General features: G+C 39.2%; 1 long non-coding RNA gene across 2 annotated transcripts in view; it reads left to right on the top strand.

The window, feature by feature from the left end:
- LOC116283470 (uncharacterized) overlaps positions 1-17,178 on the top strand; it is a 344,010-nt gene that overhangs the window by 194,512 nt on the left and 132,320 nt on the right. For both annotated transcript variants that reach the window (XR_004193069.2, XR_012059201.1), the window contains exon 2: positions 8,924-9,042. This is a non-coding gene — a long non-coding RNA (uncharacterized lncRNA). The remainder of the gene's footprint in view (positions 1-8,923; positions 9,043-17,178) is intronic.

Here is a 17,178-nt window from a genome sequence, read left to right as displayed (position 1 = left end):
TTTTCTTCAAGGGGTTTTATGGTTTCAGGTCTTATATTTAAGTCTTTAATCCATTCTGAGTTAATTTTTATGACTGGTTTAAGATTGGGGTCAGTTTCATACTTCTGCACATGAATACCTATATTTCCCAACACCATTTATAAAGAGACTATCCTTTTCACTTTGAATATTCTTGGTTTCCTTGTTAAATATTAGTTGACCATATATGTGTTGGTTTATTTCAGGGCTTTCAATGCTGTTCCATTGGTCTGTGTGCCTGTTTTTATGCCAGTATTATACTATTTTGATTAATATAGCTATGTATAATAGTTTGAAATCAAGAAGTATGATGCCTCCAGCTTTGTTCTTCTTCGTCAGGGTTGCTTTGGCTTTTCAAAGCCTTATAGCTTTATATGAAATTCAGGATTGTTTTTTCTATCTCTGTAAAAATTGCTATTGGAATTTTGATAGTGATGGCATTGAATCTACGTATAACTTTGGGTACTATGGGCACTTTAACAATATGCATTCTTCCAATCCATGAACATAAAATATTTTTCCATTTATTTGTGTCTTCTTCAGTTTCTTTCATCAGTATCTTACTGGTTTCACTGTACAGATCTTTCACATCCTTGGTTAAATTTATCTCTAAATATTTTATTGTTTTAGATGCTATTGTTAATGGGATTGTTATCTTGATTTCCTGTTTGTATAGATCATTGCTGATGTGAAGAACTGATTTTTGTATGTTGATTTTGCATCTTGCAGCTTCACTAAATTTGTTAATTTGTTCTAATAGCTTTCTTGAGTTTCACTATTTTCTACAAATCAGATATGTTATTTGCAAATGCAGATAATTTTACTTCTTCCTTTCAGATTTGTATGCCTTTTTTTTTTTCTTTTCTCTTCTTTCTGAATTACTCAGCCTAGAACTCCCAGTACTCTGTTCAACATGAGTGGTGAGAGTAGACACTCTTGTTTTCATCCAGATTTGGAAGAAAAGCTTTCAACCTTCCACCATTAAGTTGTAAGGTCTCCTCTATCATTTTTGATTTTATTTATTTGACTTTTATCCCTTTCTGTCTTAGTCTAGCTGAAGTCTTGTCAATTTTGTGTTTATCTTTTCAAATAGCCAGCTCTTAGTTTTGTTGATCTTTTCTATTGATTTTCTGGTTCTTAGTTCTTTATTTCTGGCCTGATCTTTTGTCATTTCCTTTGCTCTGCTAAATTTAGGGCTAGTTCCTCTTTTTCTAATTCTTGAGATGAAAAATTAGGTTGCTTATCTTTTTTTTAATGTAGGTATTTATCACTATTAACTTCCATCTTAGAACATTTTGCTGCATCTTGTAAGTTTTGATATATTGTTTCCATTTTCATTTGTCTCAAAACATTTTTTGATTTCCCTTTAAGTCATTGACTGTTCAGGAGCATGCGATTTAGTTTCCATATATTTATGAATTTTCCAGTTTTTCCCATATTTTTGATTTCTAGTTTCATATCATTTCAAAAAATGTTCTTGGTATGATTTTAATCTTAAATTTTCTAAGACTTGTTTTGAGACTGAACGTATCATCTATCCTGAAGAATATACCATTTACATTTAAGAATAATGTGTATTTTGTTGCTGTTGGATGGGATGTTCTGTGTTTGAATGTTAGGTTCATTTGGTCTAAAATATAATTCAGGTCCAATGGACCTTATTGATTTTCTTTCTGGATGATATATCCATTGTCGAAAGTGGGATATTGAATTCTCCTCCTATTATTGTATTTTGTTATCTTTTTCTCCCTTCAGATCCACTAGTATTTACTTTATATATTTAGTTGTTCTGATATTCTATGCATATAAATTATTGCATTTTCTTGATGAATTGACACCTTTAACATTATATAATGGCCTTCTTTATCTCTTGTTACAGTTTTTGTCTTAAAGTCTATTTTGTCTGATATAAGTAAAGCTACCTTTGGCCTCTTTTGGTTTCTACTTGTGTTGAATATCTTTTTCTATCCCTTCAGTTTGAGCCTACATTGTGTCCTTGAAGCTGAAGTGAACTTTGTAGGCAAACATACAGTTAAATCTTTATTTGTTTTGTTGTTTTTTTATCCATTCAGTCACTCTATGCCTTTTGTTTGGAGAAATTAGTCCACTTATATTTAAAGTAACCATTGTTAGGTAAGGACTTACTAATGCCATCGTATTGTTTTCTGACTATTTTGTTCATTTCTTCCTCTCTTGATGTCTTCCTTTGTGAACTGATGATTTTTCTGGAGTGGAATGCTTTAATTCCTTTCTATTTACCTTTGTGTGTCTATTATAGGTTTTTAATTATGGTTACATGAAACATCTTATCGATATAACAGTCTCTTTTAAGCTGAAAACAACTTAACTTTGATTGCATACCAAAACTCTACCCTTTTACTCCCTCCCCACATTATGTTTTTTAATTTATAATTTACATAATTTACAGCTTTTATGTTGTATATCCATTGACAAATTATTGTAGATATAGTTACTTTTAATATTTTTCCTTTAAACTTTAGAGTTAAATGATTAACACACCACCATATGACAGTATTAGAGTATTCTAAACTTGACTATTTACTTACCTTTACCAGTGTGTTTTATACTTTCCTAGGTTTTCATGTTACTAATTAGTGTCCTTTTATTTCAGCTTTAAGAACTCCTTTCAGCATTTCTTGTATGGTAGATCTAGTGGTGTTGAACTCCCTCCACTTTTGTTAGGGAAAGTTTTTATCTATCCTTCATTATAATAATTCTGTCCAATAAAGTAATTTTGGTTAGCAATTTTTTTTTCTTCCTAGCTCTTGGAATATGTCATCCCACTGTCTCTTAGCCTACAATATTTCTGCTGAGAAATCTGCTGATAGCCTTAAGGGGATTCCCCTGTATGTGAGGACTTTTTTTCCCCTTGATGCTTTTAAAATTATTTCTCTGTCTTTGATTATAGACAGTTTTGTAATAATATGTCTTTGAGAAGATCATTTGGGTTTGAAATTATGTAGGGATTTATAAGCTTCATAAAATTCCCAAATCTGAGAAATTCTCAGACATTATTTCTTTAATAAGTTTTATTCCCCTTTCTCCCTCTGTTCTCCTTCTGAGACTCCAGTAATGCATAGACTATTAATCTTAATTATAAACCATAATTTTACATAGGCTTTCTTTATTTTGTCCTTTTTGTCATTCACATCTGACTAGATAATTTCAAATGATCTGTCTTCTACTTCACAGATTCTTTCTTCTGTCTTATCCAGTCTGTTGTTCATGCACTCTGTTGAGTTTTTCATTTCATTTATTGTATTCTTCAGCTTCAAAATTTGTTTGGTTCTTTTTTATGACTTCCACCTCTCTGTTAAACTTCTTATTTTGTCCATGCATTGTTTTTCTGATTTTATTGAATTCTCTTCATGTATTCTTGTAGATCATTGAGCTTCCTTAAAACAACTATTTTGAATTCCTTATTGGGCAAATTATAGATCTCCATTTCTTTGGGGTTACCAGAAAGTTATTGTTTCCTTTTTTGATGTCATGTCTCTTTGATTTTTCATGTTTCTTGAAGTCCTGAATTGCTATCTTCACGTGTGAAGAAGCATTCACCTCCTCCAGTCTTTACTGACTCACTTTGAAAGAGAAATACTTTACTTCAGCCTTGTTAGGAATTCTGAGGTTTTCTCAGATCTTTTCTGTGTATGCACCTGCTCCACACTTCTTATTCCCTCAAGGGGGATTCTTAAGATTATATGCCTGCAAAGCACCGGGCTGGGTGCTGATATTCTTCCTTTTGTTTTTCCTAGGCCAGTATTGAATGGTTAGCTTTGTTTGCTTTTTCTGCAAACCTGCAGAGTTGGGACATCTTCCTGTACATGCTCACTGTCATTTGCAGACTTATACTTACTATCCTCTGAAGCATAAACAGAGAGATGGCCATGTGTGGAGTGTGTGGGGGTGAAGCATGCATACCATTAGGGGTGCACATGGGTCAGTCCCCACAGTCAAGGTGTCCCAGAAGCTCAAGGATGGACTTCATGATGAGGTATGCAAAGCAGTTAGTAGGATATGCATCCTTTTGATAATTTCCTTTCTGAGCCCTGACTTCTGTTCTCCCAGCTGTTCACTGTCCTGCAGTCTTATGGCTCACAATTCAGTATTCTGTAAGCAGGAAGAAAGAAATGGGTCTCCTATTTCCCAAAGCTGGGGAATACAGGAGCTCAGTCACACACTCCACTTTCCCTAAGGGGAGAAATCATGGGCTGAGAAAGGTCTCTCTTGGCACTGAGCAGGGCCACTTTGGGGAACGGGTGATGGGGACAAAGTGAAAATGTTCCTCTTATTATCTTCAGTGCATCCAATCTTAGAATTTTTTTTTCTCCAATACTGTGCTGAAACGTCTCTTCTGGATTCATGGACTTCCACAAAGGTCGTCTTTTCTGTGGGTAATCATCAGAATCGTTTTTCTTCTGGGGATGATGGTAGAAAACTCTTATTTCTCCATGTTGATGATGTCATATCTGCATTAACTCATGAGGCTCTGCATTACATTAGGAGAGAAATCTGTGACCTTTAGGTGCTAGGTACTACTTCAAAATGAGAATTACTAAATGACTAAATATATAAATATAAAAATAAAACATAAAAGAAAATACAAGGGAAGATTTAGATGTTCTTTTAAGGAGAAGAACCTTTCTAAATAAAGGCAAAAAGAATTAAGGAACTATCCAAAGATTTCAGTGTATAAAAAGTTTAATATTGAGATAAAATACTGTAAACAACTTTTTTAATTTACTGTTGGAAAAACTGCAAAATATGGCCCTTTTTTAAAATTTCATAAATTAAACTATTATAAATCATAAGAAGAACATGAAAACTACAGTAAAAATGCACATGTAATATCCATAGATAGTTTATAAAAGAAGAAATACAAATAGACAAGAAATGTGAAAACTTCAGTCTTATTATATGAAAAAAAGCATCAAATTAAACCAAAAATAAAATGTAATTGCCGTCTATCAAATTGGCAGTTGTTCTTAGTTTCTCTCCTCTTCTGTGTGTTTTTTTTTTCCTACTTCTTTATCCCTACTCCCCTTGTGAAGCACTTTGTTCCTGTGTGATTTATTTCATTCCTTTTATCAACTGCCACCATCAAAGATTATTCCCTGGGCAGACTCTAATCTCAAAATAAGGAAATGTGATTCCTTTTTACATCTTGTGCTTCCTCTTACTCTCTTTTATTTTAGAACAATAAAAGATGCTTTTGTTTCAATCCCAGGTGAAAGGTGAAATTTTGGTGGACTTGGCTATTTTGCCAAAGACCCAAACACATTGTTATGTTAACATCCAATCTTTCCAGGGGCAGTTGGGCAATCAGGGCAGATTGGAATGACCTGGATCAGAGTCTTAAGAGGAGAGCCAGAGAGTGAGAAATCTAGGAGAGACAGGCTGTGGCAGTGGATTTGGAGAAGGTAGATGAGGAAGGGAAAAAAAAGAAGGAGAGGAGACAGTTGCACCCCAGCATCCTAGCATAGAGGGCCTTTGGCAGAAAACAGAAACCTGGGGCCTGCAGGAACTCCCTCAGTAACTACTGTTTATGTTCCTAGTCTTTGTGGTGCCAAGTGCCAGATGGCATGTATCACGATTAAGAGCTTTGAGGAAGGTACTGGACCTATCTAAGAAGGGGGTTGGCATGCTGTTCCTGTCTTCTTTGGCTATTTAACGGGGTATGTCGAATCAGTACAAATTGAGTGGGCACTAATGGTCAAAACCACCTGATAATACCTTTTGTTCTAATTAAGTACGAAAAATCCCAGCATAAAGACCAGATTTAAGTGAAGTGCCTCAGAATGAGGGACATTGTAGTAGTTGTTGTTTTTACACATTACAAGTCATTTATTAATTATTCTTCTAAATAAATATAATGCCCCATTGAGAACAGTTGTTGAACAGAATATGTGATAGCATCCTAATTAAATAACAAAATGCTTATTACTGATTTATAGCAGTCATAAAATACTTTGTCATAAGTCTTGCTAATCCATCTGCCTTCCTATTTAAATAAACTGCCTGGATCTCAGTAGTGAAGTGTATTCCCTTCCTCACCCTCCACAGAAGAGCTGAATTTTAAGTTATAGGATAATAATTGCTCTTTGTAAAGAATTCTGGCAAATTCTCCCAGCAGAGTAGCCACACAGCAGAGACCTAGAGCACACTTCTAGGGACAAGAATCTTGTGAATGTGTCTTTTTTCCCACGTGTAGTTGCCAAGTTTGCACTGAACAAGGACCAAGGCTTTTCTAGGAGTGGGTCTGGACCATCTCTCCTTTCCTGATAGGACTTGCAGTTTTGACTGTGCTGGGTCAAGTGTATAAAAGATTACTTATCAGAAAGGGCATCAAGAGAGCTCATTTTTCTTTGTTTCATTTTCCTTTTTGATAACCCAGTCTCTCGAGCTGGATGTATGGGGAGTGTGGTGGGGGCTTTGCTTTGGGTGTGGCAGTGGGAGAGAGTCAGACTCTGAGCCTGGCCTTGGTACAAGCTTATTCTTTCTTCTCTGCCCAGAAAGCCCACTCTGCTTACTGCACCCTGCACACCTCCTGCTGATGCCTCTTATCGGAAGATTGTTTTCCTCTCTCATTTTCATTTTTCTTCAACATAGGAATCATCGCTTTGTTCTGCCCTATGCTCTGTGTCCTTCATGCCCTGCCTACCATGTCTTTGCCTTGCTGTATAACATAATGGGCCCATTCCCCTGTGATCTCTGTCAAGTAGGAGCCACAGGGTGCCGTGGAAGAGAATGATGCTTACAGCCAGACCAACCAGCAGCCCCGCCTCATCACAGTTTTGATGTGAGACTTCGGGCAAATTACTTAAACTCTCTGTGTCCTAGTTTCTTTAATAAGAAATGAGAAATAGAAGTATATACTTTGCAGTGAAAACTATGTAAAGACCTAGTGTAGTGTTTGGTACAGGTTGGGATTACATCTGTGCCATTTACATTATTTTAAGATCCTTGGGTAGTTGAAGATTGCTTTTAACTTATATGTTAGCAGTGTGGATACAGCTGTAACTCTGAAATATGGTGTGTCCAAAAACAAGTAATCTAGCTTTGCTGCTTTCCAATTGTGTGATTGGAGGAAATTCCTTACTTCACTCAGTCTTAATTTTATCATCTAAAATTTAGCAAAATAGGAGTAAATATTCCACAGGGTTGTGTGAAGATTAAATGTGACAGTGTATTAAGGTAATTAACAAAGACCTTCCCCCAATAAATATTCAACAAATATTAAGAACTGCTCTTCAGGAAATACAGTGAGATCAAGCCCGGAGTAGTTGTTTCTATAAATGGGATTGGCCGCCCTCCCCAGAGTTTACTATCTCCTAGGTAAGATGTCAGGGTCGGGGTGGGGGAGGTAGAGGTCTTCAGGGAGTCTCTGGGCCATGGCCCTCATGTACCAAAGTAGAAACTGAAGCTTAGGAGCTTTGGGGCCTGGGCCAGGCCACACAGGGAGCTAATGGCCAAGCCTACTGGAGTCCTGGCTGTTTCCACAGTTCCCCAGGGTCTGACCTCTCTGCCACCTCTCATTTCTGTGCCTTTTGACCTACAGGAGTGCACAGCAAGGCCTCTGACAAATAAACAGTGGCCTAGAGATTAAACTGCACCTGAAGCTGGTTATGCAGGTTCACTTAACATTTGAACCAAGGGCGGAAACTCAGCTCTACCCGGACTGCAGAGGGATTAACCCATTCTCAGACTCAGCCTGTGAATTATTGCCCACTTAGGAAGTACAAAAAGAGAGGGAAGAACTAAATCTCATTAAAAGAAACACAAACCTGTATGCATTTTTGAAACAGGAGAAGAAAAAAAAAAAGAAAGAAACAATCAGAAATAAATTAAATATATTTGGATGTGTGGAAAAACTTCCAGATAGACTTTCTTTCTCTCATACATCAGGGACCAGAAGAGAATGAATATGATGTAATACAGTGGAAAGTGTTACTTTCTGTGAGAAATCTTGCCTTGGGGGCTGTCTTAGAATTCTGCCCACAGCCACCATTGTTTCAAACATCTTAATCCTTTCAGCCAAATTGGACTTCTTTCTGTGCCCTAGGCAAGATAACGTTACTTCTACCTCAGGGCCTTTGCACTTGCTATTCTTTCTGTTTGGATAAAGATTTTGCTTAGAAGTTGCATCCATAAAGAGGCCTTTCTGACCATTGTAGTTAGAGAGTTCCCCTCTGCCTTTTTGTGGAAAGCCCCTCTTAACTCTGTCTGCCACTTATTGCCACTTAAATATCACTCACTTACTTAATAGTTTATGTGTTTATTGTCTTTCAATGTGCCCTTCCCCCAATATAGGCTCCTTAAGAGAAGAGACTTGTTTTATTTCTTGTTTTATCCCCAAGGCCAGTATCAGTCCTGTCAAGTAATTGGCATTTGAAAAGTTCTGACCAAGCACATGCATGAATTCATGTTTTGTGGAAAGCAAGAAGATAGAAGTGTAGAAATGAGTCATGAGGGAGGAGGAGGATGCAGTGCTTAGCTAGAGCTAAAGTCCTCTAATAAATGGTTAAGGCTTTGAACACAATCCTAAGATCAGTGGGACTCTCTTGGAAGGACAATGAAGGTGTTGGAGAATGTAAGTTCATGGGAGAGTTCCAGCTCCAGGTGATCCTGTAACAAAACCCCTCCCCACATGTTTAGGGAACATTGATCTTTGAGCACAACACTTAGGAGCCAGCTGACCTGACATACCTCCCACTACCCTCTCTGCTCTGATTCCCCTTCCCTTGGAGTTATGGGAAAAAACCTGCCTCCCTTCTTTATCTTGTCCAAAGGAACGATAAGTAAAAATGTAATCTTAAGTATGTAGACGCTGGCTCAAAGAAGAAACCTGTACTCGCAATAACAATCATTCAATGTTATTTTCCAGACACCTTTACAGAACCAGCAAAGCAAGTATGCAGCTATTAGAATCACCTTCTTTGCTATCAAGTCTCAGGATGTACCTCCCTCCAAACCTTGAGCTAGACCAACCCAGTGGATGTGAATGTAAGTTTTCAAATCTGCAGTCCATTAATCCCTTCCTTTGGTACAATATTATTTTAAAAAAATCCCTGGGGGTTTGTTGTGAAGAAAAAGAATGCCCCATGTGACACATAATGAGTACATGTGTGTAATAAACTTTGGGGTTTAACCTCCCTTGGAGATTGCATTTCTTGCTATATCAGCTGTTTTAACACATTTTCTTCTTAGTTATTTGGATTTTAATTGTATTTATGTCTAGACATTAGCATATGATATTAGGTTCCAAATTTTACATAAAACTTTTTTGTGCCATTTATTGTGAGATGCTGTTTTTTCCTCATTTCCTGTTAACTTTCCCCGTAATCGTATGGAACTTTTATTGATGGAGGGGATGTATTAAGGTACTTTTAGCATTCTGAGCCTAGGAGACCCTTACTTAGGCAATATCATACTCTGGCAGATGGCATGGTTTTTTATGTATAGATATATATATATACAGATATAGATATATAGATATGTGTGTATTATATATATATATATATATATATATATATATATATATCAATGATGCCTTTTATTTACGTTCAATAGATGAATAACCTCAGCTGTAAATATTTTCATTCATAGAATTACTCCTGTGATACAGCAGACATGTGATCTTGTGGTGAAATCTGAGCTGACTGAGCCCAGATCAAAGTAAATGAAAGTGGTACCTGTTAGGAGTTTTAATGGTCAACCAGAAATTTCCTCTCTAGTTACTTCCTAGTAAACTGAGATTTTGCTGATGTGAAATGACAGGAATTACAGAGTTTGGCCTGACTTACCCGATTTTGCTAAGAGAACCTAAGTCCCCTGGGCTTGAGACCAAAGTTCGTAGTTAATTTTTTGCCCACGCCCGTGGGAGTCACACAAGTTGTCATAAAACTGGCTACTGGCATCCTTACCCTTTGAGGATATTTGTTTCACTAGAAAGACCGAGGAAGAAGCTACTATTACAACTTTGTTGATCTCCCTTCAGAGGAGGGAAAATTGAGCCTTGGGGTGAAAAGGAGAAGGTTCCGAAAGCATATCTGATGTGTCTGTGATAATTATGTTTACATGGGTAAGAGGTGTCAGAGCGGCATTACTCATGAGGCTGATTTGAACAAAAGGTTGCAAATCACTTTCAAGATTTTTTTTGGACTTCCCCATATTTTTGGAGGTTGGAGTCAGGATTACTGGCTTTGGTAATTAATCCTTCTCAGCCTGCATTCTTTGCTACTGAGCATAGCAGTGATTCAGGGGCCCAACCTGCTAAATCAAGATAATGCTTGACCTCTGGGAGCAGAAGCCTGTTCCTCACTTAGCCAGAGAAACTAAACCCGGGCACACAACTGGTAACATCAAGACAGTTCCTATTTGAAGAGCTGTAGAGGGAGCTTAGAATATCCATTTGTGGCATGTTGAAGGTATTTTAAGAATACGATATAAAAAATTATAAATTCAAAGGACAAAGTTAGTTGGGGTCCATGTGTGAGCACAAACATGGAGGCCCTTAAAGAGCTGTGATGTTTTCAAGGGATCTGTTAATTTCAAAAAAGTTTATCACAGCTGATCTGTCACGGCTGTTCTGTTTGCCCGCTGATTTGCCTCGTGTTAGTTTCACAACAGCATTGTATTACTGTCACAGCTATGCATACAAGAACTCAATTGTTTGGTTCGACTAGAGCCAAGATGTTTGAAATCATCTTGTCCAAAAGACCATCATTATCTTTGTGCTGCTTTGCAACTGGTTATAATGCCTTTAGACAATTCCTCTGACTCCAGCGAGATTGTGTAGATAAAATGATCACTTTGCTTTTCGTCAAGAAAGGGAAACGGGATCACTTTTTCACTATAAAACCAATGAAGTTTTATAAGAAACTAACACCAGAGTGGCGCCTTTGGGAAGAATTACGACAATAGGGCCGAACTCTCTAGCTTGGGCTCAGCACTTGGCACAGAATAGGTGCTTTAAAAAACATCTGAATGAGTCAACAAAATTAAATGGTGACTTTTCCGTTCTTCTAAAAATAATTTTACTAGTCACACAAACAGTTTAAGCTCAAGATTTTTGAGACTAGAGAGAAGAAACATTTTGATCAAGTGTGCTATTGTATTTTTCCGGCTCCACAAGCAAATATTAAAGCCTTAATATTTCTTTGAGTTTAAAGATCAGTCTGAAATGCGATGAGCCAAGAATAGGAAAAACATCTCCTATTTTGAAAAACAAATGACACAGATATTTTCTCTGTTCACTGCCACCCATGGCTGGCCTCACCGGGCAATCTGAACTTGCTTTTACTGTGGCCCTTATCACTGTCCTATAATTGTGGGATTCCTCTGTCTGTTGCAGTAGATTGCACACTCCTTGAGAGCAAGATTTAAATGTATCACCTGACTTTCTTTTCGTAGGGACCACTTAGTGCCTGGAACACATTAGGAGCTCAAAAACAGAGGACTGAATCAACGATTAAATGGTAGAATTCTGAAAGCTTTTTTGAAGCTACGCATCCCTTTAGCTCTTATTTGTGTGTGAAGTGTGTATGTGTGTGCATATGTCTCATCCAAGATGTCGCTGGCCTCATCTAGTCCTGTTTTTTCCTTATTATGTTTGGTCTAAATTTAATTTTACACTCACACCCACCAGACACATGCCCATCACAGCAGCTACACACACTGTTATTCCCTCTCATTTTTAGACTTTAAAGACAGAAAGAACAATCTCCATATTTCTTTCACTCCCAGTAGCCAGACCTTTCTGTTGTCAGACACCTGAACCCTCTGTCAGGGAAGCTGTAAGCCATCCTCAGATGTTTTGTTTTTTATGATTCAGTTTGAACAGCAGTTGTAAATGTGGAAAGACATTGGCCCGTATCCTCAAATTTTCTGCTCAGACATCCTTTGCATGGCAGCCTCATCTTAGGGCAACTCTCAGAAGCCTCACTTCTGTACCCTGAAGTTCGTAGAGACTCAGAGAAAGTAGGTGAAACTCATGAATCAAAACCAAAGCACAGTTTTCCTTTAGATCAACTTCATGGTCTTTGTTCGGTTTAACATCAGAAGCCCTAGATTCAGAGGGAACGACATGTGAGATGAGGGTACTTCCCTCCATGCCACAGCACAACGTGAACTTTAGAGGAAGGATTTGCAAGTTGTTTAAGGTCTGAAATATGTGTTCCCTGCTTTTCGAGTACACGTGTTTGAGGCTGAGAATCTTATCAGCAGATAAGAGCGGAGAGGCTGCCATCCCACATTCCATGAACTCACTTCCAGATGGTTTGGAGACTAAGGGGTGAAAAACTCAAGCTCTTCAATCAAGCCAAACAGCCCACACCTTTATTGCCCCATTTGTTTAGCGGCCTGTCGTGGGCCTCCTGACATCTCAGAATCAGCCATGGGGGCAGCTGTTTAATTAACTCTTCAAGGCTGCATTTTGGTGGGGGCAATTCATTTATTATGAAAAACAAATTGAAAGCTCCAAGGGTTTTCTGTTCTTTTTTTTTTTTTTCTCTTTAGTGGTTACTGTTATCTGGAGCTCCTGGCTCAGTCCAAATAGAAACGTTGATGGTTTTGTTAAAAAAAGCCACTTGATCTTTTGTGTTGTTCCTTTTTCTTTCTTTTCTTTTTATTTTCCTAAATCAGTCTGGCTATCTGACTTGGACGTGGAGAGATTTCTTTTCCTTGGTGCCAGGAAACAATGGCATTTTTCTGGACTTTTTTGTTTTGTTCTGTTTTAGTTGTAGAAATACCACAATGGCAAGTTGCAACTCAGTTCTTATAAACAGTGACACAATTATATGGTTGCTCTGCCCCAGGTTAACATTTGGTTGAGAATAATTTTTGGCCAACTTGATTCTGATAAGAATTTGAGAACTTCCTGCCGTATACCTCTATGCTAGGTGCTAAGGAACATATAGAAAGAGAAAAGAAGAACCTTGGCCTTGAGAAATAGTCTCACTATTATAGTCCTGCGCTCTGGGAAAATATATAGTCGCATTTTATTATCTTTCTGTTTTTTATATGGAGATAATTTTTGATTTAAAGAAGATTTGCAAAGACATTATAGAATGTTCCCACATTCTCTTCACCCAGCTTCCTCTAATGCTGACATCTTACATAATCATAATATCAAAACAAATAAATTGACATGGACACAATGCCGTTAACTACAGACTTAGAGACTTCACCCAGTTTTTCCGCCAATGTCCCTTTTCTGTTCCAGGATCCCACCATCATCCCTCCACAAATTGGTCTCCTCAAATTTATGATAATTTCTTAGTGTCTTCTTGTCGTCCATGACCTTGACACACTTGAAAGAGTAATGGTCAGTATTTCAGCAAACGTCCCTCTGTTCTGATCCTTTTCGTGCCTATTGAGAATCAGCCTCTTTCAGAATGTCCTCTGGAGACAATGTGCAAAGATTTAGAATCTTACGGAGTTAGAGTAAGAGCCACAGGATCTCCTTATTTTTAAAATGTAGAAAATGAGTTCCAGGGAAGAAAACAAGGATTTGCTCAAAGTGAGACAGTGGACTGAGGTTGGACTCGAAGGAGCCCAAGCCTCCTGACTTCTGAGGCAGTGTTGGACTTCTCCTCTGGTCCTGTTTGGAATCCTGGGGAAACTTAACTGCTGGGGAAGTCTGACCTCCAGGCATGTTCCCATGATGCCCCAAGAGTGGGCTCCACATGCTTCCCTGAGCCCCCAGCGCAGAGCCTTCTCAGCCAGCACTGTTGAGTTGAGTTACGCTCCAGAGAATCAAACTGTTGGAAACGGCTCAAGATGCTTCTCCCACATATGAGCTAAAACTGTATGGAAAGGTGAAAACTGGGAAAGTGCGAGTGAGGTCAAGGGAAAACAAAAAAAAAGCCAGATTCCCTGTAGCAACTTAAGATGCTTATAGCAGAGCCATGGTTGCTGGCAGGAGGCCTAAAGAAGCCCCTCAGTGGTGGGTAATGGTGTAGCAAATGGTCTGCTTCACCCACAGTCCTGCAGGAAGGGACCTGTCTGTCCCTTGATCTCAGAGCACATCCTGCCCATCTTAGTTGCTTAGGCCTAAGGTCACAGAATGTGGCGTCATGAATTCTCTCTTACTGTGTCTCAGTTCAGTCTCCCCAGTTTCACACCCCATTTGCTGAGGTCCAGGCAGGACCTAGGAAAGAACTATGATCCTCAAACTTCTGGATTTTCATATGTGAAGTTAGTAATTGGGTCAAGTAGGCAATCCTTGGCCATCTAGAGTCCTGGGGGAATGTATAACTCTGGATCATAGAGTGTTCTAGAAAGTAAGCTCATGCTTCATCATCAGTGATCAGAAATTTGCCCTTGGTTCTCACTCAGCATCTCTTTGATGTAGAAGGGCTTTCTCCTGGCATCCTCTGTTCGGCATCATCCCTATGTGTACCAGGTGCCGAGTGGATTCACCTTATGCTTTGGAGCAAAGACACGGCATGCAGGGAACTGGCCTGGGAGTTGAGAGTCCTGGGTCCCAGTTCCAGGTGTCCAGTTAAGTGACTATGTGACTTGGGAGAAGTGCCTGCACATCTGTGTTTCAGAGATGCTCCTAACTGTGCTTTTATAGAGTTAACCTGATTGATGTTTTTTAAAGTGGATAATAAGAGGGAATTTTAGAGGTTGCCCTGGTGGGGGTAGGGTTATTGAAGTGGGTCAGTCAAATCTTTGGTTGCAAAACATTAAAAAATAAAGGTTGGAGTAATAATCCAAGTGATCTATTGGCATAGTGTTAAAAACTGAAGCATTTGCCTTCAGTCAGTGAATCTGGTTTCATATTCCATCTCAGCCACTTACTAGCTGTGTTCCTGGGCCAATATAATTAACGTTTCTGAGTCTTAGTTTCTACATCTTTAAAGCAGAAATAATAACTGTAACTCCCTCCAAAGTTATTGATGAGAATTAAATGATTCATGGAGTGAAAATGCTTTGCACAGTGCCTGGAGCATTTTAAGGATGCTATTAATTATAAAGGCTCTTCCACCTGTAATGTTCTTTGGTTCTGAGACTTGGACTTGGAGGTTCTACTGGAACATTGTCATTGTGGTCACCATTGTCTGCAAAGTTAAAAGGGTTTCTAAGCCTGAGATATCAGATGCTGGCAGGACAGGGTGTCATTCCAACCTGGGAAGTAGGAGAAAGTCCATGAGGGTGATCACTACCAAGCCATCATAGCTTGAGAGTCTGTACAAAGGAGACAGACCTCTCCTCTAGCTCTTACACGGGGTGGGAGACTTAAGAGTGTTTCTGTTCTTGGTCCCCTCTTTCTTTTCTTACCCCAACTGCACGAGGCTATTCTGGGTCTGTGTATTTTGGGAGCCGTAATGAGGTGCTTCTCATGATACCTTGCCATTTTCAGGCAGCTTTTACTAGCCGCCTGGACACGGGGACAACCTAGCAATTTAAGAGCTATAGTGGATGAGGCTGGAAATAGAGCGGCCCTGGCTGCCACACGGTGAGATGGGAGTGGGGGTTTGTGTCCTCCCCTTCGTGAAAGAGGAAGGCTGAAATGGGTCAGCATCACAGACAGAAATGTTCACAGAGGACAAGAAGCCAAACCTTCTTGTTCTTGTACCACATTATGCCTGGGAAATACAAAGGAATGGATGGACGATCCCTTAAGTAGCGAAAACCCAACTTCAGTGGATGTGGAGTGGAACGGTGGCCTTTCTTCATTTGCCAAGGCGTCGGGGCTGTCCAAGTTGCCTGATCATGATTCATTTTGAACTCAACTTCTACTGACATGGGAATAAGTTCGAAGAAAGTAAAGCTGTCAGTCACATCAGCCTCTGAGGCAAAATGCTACCCGTATAAATGCCTTCAAATTCCAAACGACCAATCATCGCTTCTTTTTCTACAGCACGCAGCACTCTAGAATTTCAAAGCCTGTCTTCCTGGACAAGGTTTTCCAAAGCTGGAGCACTTTCCTTTTTTAGCTCTGAAGCTATGAGAGAATTCTATGGTACAAGTATTCCTGGACCTACAGGCTTTCCCCCAAAAAAGACATATTCTCTGACACCATAATGCAGAATCTTCATAAAATTATAACTATAGATTGATGTCTAATTCAAAGAACCCCGCATTTCCTCTTCTCTTATGGCTGGGAGTAAAGGAGGAAAATGCTGCATGCATTAACATTTTACTCAAGTTTTCAAACACAAAGTGTTGTCCTGGCTTCAAACTCAGGATAAAGGAAATGCTTGTCTCCAGGAGCTGACACTTCTCCGGTCATATTTCAGATACAATTAGCCTCCATTGATGGTGGTGGTTGATCTATCAAATGAGCAGCTAATCTTATCTGCGGTTCACAAATGGCTCAGATGGTAGCTTGTGACTTTGATTACTGGGAGACTGGACCCCATCAGACGGCTCTGCTCCAAACAGTGGTCCTTTCAGCCTCCTGCTCCTGGAGATCAAAGCACTCTCCCCTCTCCCTATCTGCAGGGAAGCTCATTAGAGGGAGGCTGTCAGGGTTATAATCATGCAACAGTTTTACTTCTGGGTTATAACGCTTTCCCCTTCTTATCAGCCTGTGAGGTCCAAAGTGAGAAGGATAAAGGAGGTACCGATGACATCTGATACATTTAATAGGCTTGCTGGTGACTGCTGGGGCCCCAGCTCTCTGCCACTGCTGCCTCACTGACTACTGAGGGACTCCCCTCCCGTCTAGACCTATAGGGGTTGTACTTTATTCCTGGGGTGGGGGAGAGGGCTATGGGGGAGGATTCCATTGTCCCCTAATAGTTGCTTTATTACAAGAACTATAGAAACACAGAATCAAATAAAGTAAGAGTTTCTAAGTCCAAAGATCGATCTTTAAATTTCATCTCTTTCACTCAATAGCTGTGTGACCTTGGACATTTTGCTGTGATCCTCAGCCTCCCCTGTAAAATATGTAAATTAATACGTTTCTCATTGGTCTTAATATGCAGATCTCAAAGTCCCCCTCTCCCAGAAGCCTTCTTTTATAACCTGAGTTCTTCCCTTCCTCTACCTCCTCCATCCCCTACCTGAGTTAAAGCACCTCCATTCTGAGTCACTGCTCCCTCTTATGTCTTCCCATGGCCCCTGGGATTACCACCAATCCTGTGCTTACCATGCCTGATTTTTCTACTGACTTGCCTTTTTCCT

This window comes from Vicugna pacos, chromosome 15, assembly GCF_048564905.1.
Source record: "Vicugna pacos chromosome 15, VicPac4, whole genome shotgun sequence".
Classification (NCBI taxonomy): domain Eukaryota; kingdom Metazoa; phylum Chordata; class Mammalia; order Artiodactyla; family Camelidae; genus Vicugna; species Vicugna pacos.
Note: the sequence above shows the minus strand (reverse complement) of the source record. Positions and strands in the feature narration are given on the sequence as shown.